The sequence below is a fragment of the Triticum dicoccoides genome, chromosome 2A (genome assembly GCF_002162155.2).
Source record: "Triticum dicoccoides isolate Atlit2015 ecotype Zavitan chromosome 2A, WEW_v2.0, whole genome shotgun sequence".
NCBI classification, from domain to species: Eukaryota; Viridiplantae; Streptophyta; class Magnoliopsida; order Poales; family Poaceae; genus Triticum; species Triticum dicoccoides.
In genome coordinates, this window is record NC_041382.1 from 659014260 (window position 1) to 659023448 (window position 9189).

Below are 9189 nucleotides of genomic sequence, written 5' to 3' on the forward strand. Positions count from 1 at the left end.
TTCATGATGATCATCACACTTCTACTTATTTACAACTCAAAGATTACAACTCGATACTAGAGCAAAGTATGACTCTATATGAATGCCTCCAGCGGTGTACCGAGATGGGCAATGAATCAAGAGTGACATGTATGATAAATTATGCACGGTGGCCTTGTCACAAATACGATGTCAACTACATGATCATGCAAGGCAATAAGACAATGATCAAGTGTGTCATAATAAACGGAACGGTGGAAAGTTGCATGGCAATATATCTCGGAATGGCTATGGAAATGCCATAATAGGTAGGTATGGTGGCTGTTTTGAAGTAGATATAAGGAGGTTTATCTATGATAGAGCGTATCATATCACGGTGTTTGGATGCACCGGCGAAGTTTGCACCAACTCTCAAGGTGAGAAAGGGCAATGCACGGTACCGAAGAGGCTAACAATGATGAAAGGGCGAGAGTGCGTATAATCCATGGACTCAGCATTAATCATAAAGAACTCACATACTTATTGCAAAAACCTACAAGTCATCAAAAACCAAGCATTACGCGCATGCTCATAGGGGGGTAGATTGGTAGGAAAAGACCATCGCTCGTCCCCGACCGCCACTCATAAGGAAGACAATCAAATAACACCTCATGTTTCAAATTTGTTACACAATGTTTACCATACGTGCATGCTACGGGACTTGCAAACTTCAACACAAGTATTTCTCAAATTCACAACTACTTAACTAGCACAACTTTAATATCACTATCTCCATATCTCAAAACAATCATCAAGTATTAAACTTCTCATAGTATTCAAAACACTTTATATGAAAATTTTTATTATATCCCTCTTAAAAATTACCATGCTGTTCTAAAGAACTCTCAAAATAATATAAGTGAAGCATGAGAGATCAATTATTTCTATCTATATCTATACTATTATCTATACTATCTATACTATTATTAAAAGAGCAAACATAATTTCCCCTAACTCCACACAACAAATTGTACACAGGATAACCAGAACCCTCAGATCAAATCAACTTAAACTCATCCTACTGTCCATATTGCATCAACAGTGAGACATCCAAATCAACGTCCTAGATCAAATGTTCTGCCGAGCAGATGGTCTGCCACTTTTTGTCCTCCGCGTCCTGGTCCTCGCGTGCGACACCCTGAATTTCCGGATCGACAAGGACCGATCGATTTTTCCCCTTCCTCCTGTGCCGCTCGCGTGGGCGGCTCTGAAGGCGCTAACCCTAGCCCCGCGAGTGCCTCCCTCCCCGAGCTCCCCTGGCTGTCGACGCCGGCGGCGGTGGCGGCGCTCGGCCGTCGAAGGCGGCGGGCGAAGTCGTTGCGCCCCGACGGGCCTCCCACGCGCGGGGGAGTGGCGTCATGCGGGCGACGCGGTGGTCTCTCCGGTGTGGAGGCGGGTGGCGCGGCGGGCGGTGAGGTGCGCACAGGGAGGCGGAGCATGGCCGCGGGATTGTGGATGAGGTGCTGGTGTGCGGCGCTTCTCCTGAGAGCGCCTGGCGGTTGTTGGAGGGGGCGGCGCGCCCGGGCATCAAGGCGGCTGATCTCGGCCAGGTGGGCTGCACAAGCGGCGGTCGGCAGCGGGCTCAGATTGCGTCGGCGGCGGCGGGGTCTATCTCCTCCGTCGATCAGCGACGGCGTGGGACACCCCGGGCTCGGCCGTGAAGATGGATTTCTCCGGCTAGGCAATCGACTCCGCAAATCTGTTCCTCGAACTTGCACCAGGGATGCATAATGCCCCTGCGGCCGTTCCTACAGGGAGGCACACTGGTAGGGACTGCACCATGTAGCGTTTGGATACCCACCACATGTTCGATGAGTTCCCCTAATTGATTTCTCTATATAGCTAGCCCTCTCTCTATTTCAGTCTCTCTGTGTTCATATATTCCACGCCTTTGTTCATCCATATATGATCTTTTTTTGTTTCGGTTTTTTGCTAGATTTAACACTGACATTTGTTCAAATCCTGTCCAGGTTGAACCACTGAAAGGGAGCACATAAAGCTGCAGAGGCAACAACTCCAAAGGAATCAGTATGGTGTTGTGTTTCTATATGTTCAGTGTGGCTAGAAACCAACATGCTTACTGCTAAATTTCTTGCAGGTGTGATTGCTGTAATTTGAGAAGGCACTGATATAACACTGATATTACTGAAGAAATCATTTCTGCAACACTCGATCTTGAGTCTGCACTTGCTAACAGAGATGCACCCAAAACACGATACTCCTGATTGTTTGATTGGTAACAATCCTCTCGCAGAAAACTCTAATTAGATTCCTTTTACTTTCCAAATCTTGACATTTTGCATTTTAATTATTATCCTATATGCACGGTATCATAGAAAATTATTGCTAATGTCTACATTGGAAAGGATCCAAACTATAAACAAGTAATTGGTGATGTTATCGACTAGGGCTTTCTTTCACAACTCACTGCCGATGTTGTTAATTTATCTTGCATCTCCGCCTCCTTGGCATTATCCTTTTTGTAGTTAAGCATGAACATGATTTAGATGCTCATATTCAGGTAGCATTCTTGGGTGAGCTATTGATTTTTGTTTCAGTGCGAGACAATTTTTTTAATATTATTATTTTGCTCCTCATTTTGTCTAGGTAGCATAGGATTATACCACCGATAATTCTTAGTAGGATTTGCTGCACAACAGGCATGGTGCACACACATGCCTGCATATTTGTCAATATTCTATCAGAAGCAGTTTGTTGCGCACTTAAGTGTAACAGAAGGTGTGCTACTGTTTCCACATCTCCTTGTGCTAATCACTAATATTTTTTTCCAAGTCTTTTCTTCCTTTTTGTAATGACCCTGAAATAGTTTCAGCATTGGAGTCAGTTTCTTCGTTGTCTTCAGTGTTCTTATGGCAAAGGAAGTCCCCTGTTTGTATAGGCGATTGTGTGCACATGAATATTTTTCATAATATACAATTAAATTTTATAGTAAACACTTCTATGATGGTGAAGTTTTTTCTGGATCTGACCAAGATGAACAATGTAACCTGGGACAATACTTTATATCATAGGAAATTTTCCAAGTCTTCAGTGTTCTTATCTTCGACATATTCAGTGTTCTTTCCTTCAGAATCCCTGTAATTTTTTTTTCAGCATGACTTAGCACAGTTAACTGAAGATGTTCCGTTGTCTAAACATGCTGATGGCGAAGCAAATGTTCAGGTATACCGGAAACCTGTGTAGCTATACAAATATAACTTGGTAGCACACTTTACTGTAGTAAGATGTTTATATGCAAAAGTATTAAAAACTGATATACCAAGACTACCGTGAGTCATGCATGTCCGTGCCTTCCAGGTGATGTGCCCAACATTCTTCTGCACAAGAATGGCTATGAGAGCTGAGCGTGAACCACATATATCACTTTGATTAAAGTTGGGTAATTTGAGGTGTGCCTGCTGGTTATGCAAAAAATATATTTTGTCTAGAATTGTTTTCTATTGTTGTGGTAAAGCTTGAATCAGATTTTGTTGTATACTATGAAGAGTTACAGCAACATGAAGCTGTCACACCATATCACTTTGGATGCCTGCAGGCTGGAGCCGAGTCGCGTTTGGTCACACATTGGAGCTGTTCTTGTGAACTTGGGTGATGAGCGGGTGGCATTTGTACCTAAAGGGTATCGAGTGTCGAATGTTTTTTTATCTCCTTTGTTATTCTGATTGTGCGATTCACATTATCAATCATTCGACAATTATAGTTTTGATGTTATAGTTCCATCTCAATCATTCATTTGAGATTTACATATATATGATTTGTGCACAGGATGACCAAATACTGCAGAGGAACTTTTTAATCGATGATGGGAAATCATGGTGGTTTATGATCCTTGCAAGTGTATGAGAATATCTTTGCCACATCACAGGACAAACAATTTGAAAGAGAGTTGTAGTGAAAGTTGGCTATCATGATGTGAACTTGCATATTTTAATCCAAACGACGTATTTGAATTATGTGTTTAGTGTCCTTTGTGAATATGTGTTTGCACTGTGGTCATTTTCCTACTATGTACGGTCTACACTTGCAATGCAAAGCTGTATAGAATAGGACAAGATCATTTCCCTGCTCCATTACTTGCATGTCTCCTTTAATCCTATTTTATATTCTTCTCTAAAAACAGCAGTGCAAAATATACTCCATCCGTTCCTAAATTTAAGTCCTTTCAAAGATTTGATCTTGTTTTGTGCTATGGTCTGCAAATTATGCAGACGGTTTTTGCATTCAATAAGTGCTGAAACACATAGCACTCTTTCGGTAGGCTAAGTGCCCCCTTTCTTGTTCAGTTGGGCTATGTTCACTCTGAATGTAACTTGCACGCTTATATATTAAAGAGTACATGGGTTATAGACTAATGTCCAGCTTATAGAGATAACACAATGTATGATAATGCAGTGAGAATTTACACAACTTTAACAGTTAACCCAGGCACATCTGTTGCTGGAACCTTGCATGCTGAAACAAGATAAGATGTGTTCTCAATAAAAAAGCATATCATTTGTGAAATGTTGGTTTTAAAGTAACCTTGTGAAAACAAAGTTGTATACATCCTTGTCAAAGAATTACGTGCGTTGCACGTGCACGCTTACTAGTATAATAAAACCACCACCGTGCTCTAAAAGATATAAGTGAAGCAATAGAGCAAATGATAAACTACTCCCGAAGATATAAGTGGAGATCAATGAGTAGTCGAATAATTATGCAACTATGTGAAGACTCTCTAAAATTTAAGAATTTCAGATCTTGGTATTTTATTCAAACAGCAAGCAAAACTAAATAAAATAAAATGACGCTCCAAGCAAAACACATATTATGTGGTAAATAAAAATACAGCTTCAAGTAAAGTTACCGATGAATGAAGACGAAAGAGGGGATGCCATCCAGGGCATCCCCAAGCTTAGGTTTTTTGGTGTCCTTGGACTTTACCTTGTGGTGCCTTGGGCATCCCCAAGCTTAGGCTTTTTCCACTCCTTATTCCATAGTCCATCGAATCTTTACCCAAAACTTGAAAACTTCACAACACAAAACCTAACAGAAAACTCGTAAGCTCCGTTATTATAAGAAAATAAATCACCACTTAGGTACTGTTGTGAACTCATTCTCAATTCATATTGGTGTAATATCTACTGTATTCCAACTCATCTATGGTTTATAAACTCTATTACTAGCCACAGATGCATCAAAATAAGCAAACAACACATAAAAAACAGAATCTGTCAAAAACAGAACAGTCTGTAGTAATCAGGATCAAACGTATACTTCTGGAACTCATAAAATTCTCAAATAAATTGCTGGACATGAGGAATTTATCTATTAATCATCTTTAAAAAGAATTAACTAAATAGCACTCTCCAAAAAAAATGGCTGCAATTCTCGTGAGCGCTAAAGTTTCTTTTTTTAGCAAGATCACAAAGACTTCACCCAAGTCTTCCCAAAGGTTCTACTTGGCACAAACACTAAAAACATAAAACTACGTCTAAACAGAGGTAGATGAATTATTTATTACTAAACATGAACAAAAATAAAGTTGGGTTGCCTCCCAACAAGCGCTAACTTTTAACGCCCCTAGTTAGGCATGATGATTTCAACGATTCTCACATAAAAGATAAGAATTGTAACATAAAGAGAGCATCATGAAGAATATTACTGGCACATTTAAGTCTAACCCTCTTCCTATGCATTGGGATTTTGTGATTAAACAACTTATGGGAACAATAATCAACTAGCATAGGAAGGCAAAACAAGCATAACTTTAAAACTTTAAGCACATAGAGAGGAAACTTGATATTATTGCAATTCCTACAAGCATATATTCCTCCCTCATAATAATTTTCAGTAGAATCATGAATGAATTCAACAATATAACCATCACATAAAACATTCTTTTCATGATCTACAAGCATAGAAAATTTACTACTCACCACATAGGCAAAATTCTTCTCATTCATAATAGTGGGAGAAAACTCAACAAAATAACTATCATGTGAGGCATAATCCAATTGAAAGTTAAAATCATGATGACAAGTTTCATGGTTATCATTATTCTTAATATCATACAATTCATCACAATAATCATCATAGATAACAACTTTGTTCTCATAATCAATTGGAACCTCTTCCGAAATAGTGGAATCATTACTAAATAAAGTCATGACCTCTCCAAATCCACTTTCATCAATATAATCATCATAAATAGGAGGCATGCTTTCATCATAATAAATTTGCTCATCAAAACTTAGGGGACAAAAAATACCATCTTCATCAAACATAGCTTCCCCAAGCTTGTGGCTTTGCTAGCATCATGGATATTCAAGGAATTCATACTAACAACATTGCAATCATGCTCATCATTCAAATATTTAGTGCCAAACATTCTAATGCATTCTTCTTCTAGCACTTGAGCACAATTATCGGAAGCCTTATTTTCATGATAGATATTAAAAAGATGGAGCATATGAGGTACCCTTAATTCCATATATTTTTTGTAATTTTCTTTTATAAACTAAACTAGTGGTAAAACAAGAAACAAAAAGATTCGATTGCAAGATCTAAAGATATACCTTCAAGTGCTAGAAAAGAGCTTGATGTCTACTACACAACCTTCTTCCTGTAGACATTATTGGGCCTCCAAGTGCAGAGGTTTGTAGGACAGTAGCAAATTTCCCTCAAGTGGATGACCTAAGGTTTATCAATCCGTAGGAGGCGTAGGATGAAGATGGTCTCTCTCAAGCAACCCTGCAACCAAATAACAAAGAGTCTTTTGTGTCCCCAACACACCCAATACAATGGTAAATTGTATAGGTGCACTAGTTCGGCGAAGAGATGGTGATACAAGTGGTATATGGATGGTAGATAAAGGTTTTTGTAATCTGAAAATATAAAAAAAGCAAGGTAACTAATGATAAAAGTGAGCACGAACGGTATTGCAATGTGTTGAAACAAGGCCTAGGGTTCATACTTTCACTAGTGCAAGTTCTCTCAACAATAATAACATAATTGGATCATATAACTATCCCTCAACATGCAACAAAGAGTCACTCCAAAGTCACTAATAGCAGAGAACAAACGAAGAGATTATGGTAGGGTACGAAACCACCTCAAAGTTATCCTTTTTGATCGATCTATTCAAGAGTTTGTAGTAAAATAACATGAAGCTATTCTTTCCGTTCAATCTATCATAGAGTTCGTACTAGAATAACACCTTAAGACACAAATCAACCAAAATCTTAATGTCACCTAGATACTCCAATGTCACCTCAAGTATCCGTGGGTATGATTATGCGATATGCATCACACAATCTCATATTCATCTATTCAAACCAACACAAAGTACTTCAAAGAGTGCCCCAAAGATTCTACCGGAGAGTCAAGACGAAAACGTGTGCCAACCCCTACTCATAGGTTCATGGGCGGAACCCGCAAGTTGATCACCAAAACATACATCAAGTGGATCACGTGATATCCCATTGTCACCACAGATAAGCACATGCAAGACATACATCAAGTGTTCTCAAATCCTTAAAGACTCAATCCGATAAGATAACTTCAAAGGGAAAACTCAATTCATCACAAGAGAGTAGAGGGGGAGAAACATCATAAGATCCAACTATAATAGCAAAGCTTGCGATTCATCAAGATCGTACCACCTCAAGAACATGAGAGAGAGAGAGAGAGAGATCAAACACATAGCTACCGGTACATACCCTCAGCCCCGAGGGAGAACTACTCCCTCCTCGTCATGGAGAGTGTCGGGATGATGAAGATGGCCACCGGTGAGGGGTTTCCCCTCCGGCAGGGTGCCGGAACGGGTCTAGATTGGTTTTCGGTGGCTACGGAGGCTTCTGGCAGCGGAACTCCCAATCTACTCTCCTCTCCGAAGTTTTTGGGTATATGGGTATATATAGGAGGAAGAAGTACGTCGGTGGATCTCCGGGTTGTCCACTAGGCAGGGGGGCGCGCCGAGGGGGTGGGCACGCCCCCCACCCCCGTGGCAGCCCGGGACTATCCTGGTCCATCTCCGATACTCCGTGGGCTTCTTCTGGTCCAAAAATAAGTTCCGTGAAGTTTCAGGTCAATTGGACTCCGTTTGATTTTCCTTTTCCACGGTACTCTAAAACAAGGAAAAAACAGAAACTAGCACTGGGCTCTAGGTTAATAGGTTAGTCCCAAAAATCATATTAAATAGCATATAAATGCATATAAAACATCCAATGTTGATAATATAATAGCATGGAACAATCAAAAATTATACATACGTTGGAGATGTATCATTTACCATAGACCTTCGGGTCCATAGTTATTAGCTAGATGGCTTCTTCTCTCTCTCTCTCTCTTTGATCCTCAATACAAAGTTCTCCTCGATGTTCTTGGAGATCTATTTGATGTAATATTCTTTTGCGGTGTGTTTGAAGAGATCCGATGAATTGTGGGTTTATGAACAAGATTATATATGAATATTATTTGGTTCTTCTCTGAATTCTTATATGCATGATTTGATATCTTTGCAAGTCTCTTCGAATTATCGGTTTAGTTTGGCCTACTAGATTGATCTTTCTTGCAATGGGAGAAGCTCTTAGCTTTGGATTCAATCTTGCGGTGTCCTTTCCCAGTGACAGTAGGGGCAGCAAGGCACGTATTGTATTGTTGCCATCGAGGATAAAAAGATGGGATTTATATCATATTGCTTGAGTTTATCCCTCTACATCATGTCATCTTGCCTAATGTGTTACTCTGTTCTTATGCACTTAATACTCTAGATGCATGCTGCATAACGGTCGATGTGTGGAGTAATAGTAGTAGATGCAAAATCGTTTCGGTCTACTTAACACAGACGTGATGCCTATATTTCATAATCATGCCTAGATATTCTCATAACTATGCACTTTTCTATCAATTGCTCGGCAGTAATTTGTTCACCCACCGTAATACTTGCAATCATGAGAGAAGCCACTAGTGAAACCCATGCCCCCTGGGTCTATTTAATATCATATAAGTTTATGATCTACAATTCTAGTTTACTATTTATTTTATTTTGCAATCTTTACTTTTCAATCTATACAACAAAAATACCAAAAATATTTATCTTATTATCTTTATCAGATCTCACTTTCGTAAGTGACCGTGAAGGGATTGACAACGCCTTTATCGCGTTGG

At 39.7% G+C, this 9189-nt stretch overlaps 1 long non-coding RNA gene across 8 annotated transcripts; it reads left to right on the forward strand.

Annotated features, from left to right (window-relative positions):
- The first annotated feature begins 1143 nt into the window (after nt 1-1143).
- LOC119356036 lies at nt 1144-4109 on the forward strand. Of its 8 annotated transcripts, XR_005171792.1 has the most exons (5): nt 1145-1784; nt 1989-2046; nt 2117-3201; nt 3337-3428; nt 3525-4109. It is a non-coding gene; the product is annotated as an uncharacterized LOC119356036 (long non-coding RNA). The 8 variants fall into 8 exon arrangements; XR_005171788.1 differs by having other exon boundaries at nt 1144-1784; nt 2117-3658; nt 3805-4109; XR_005171789.1 differs by having other exon boundaries at nt 2117-3428.
- Nucleotides 4110-9189: the final 5080 nt, after the last annotated feature.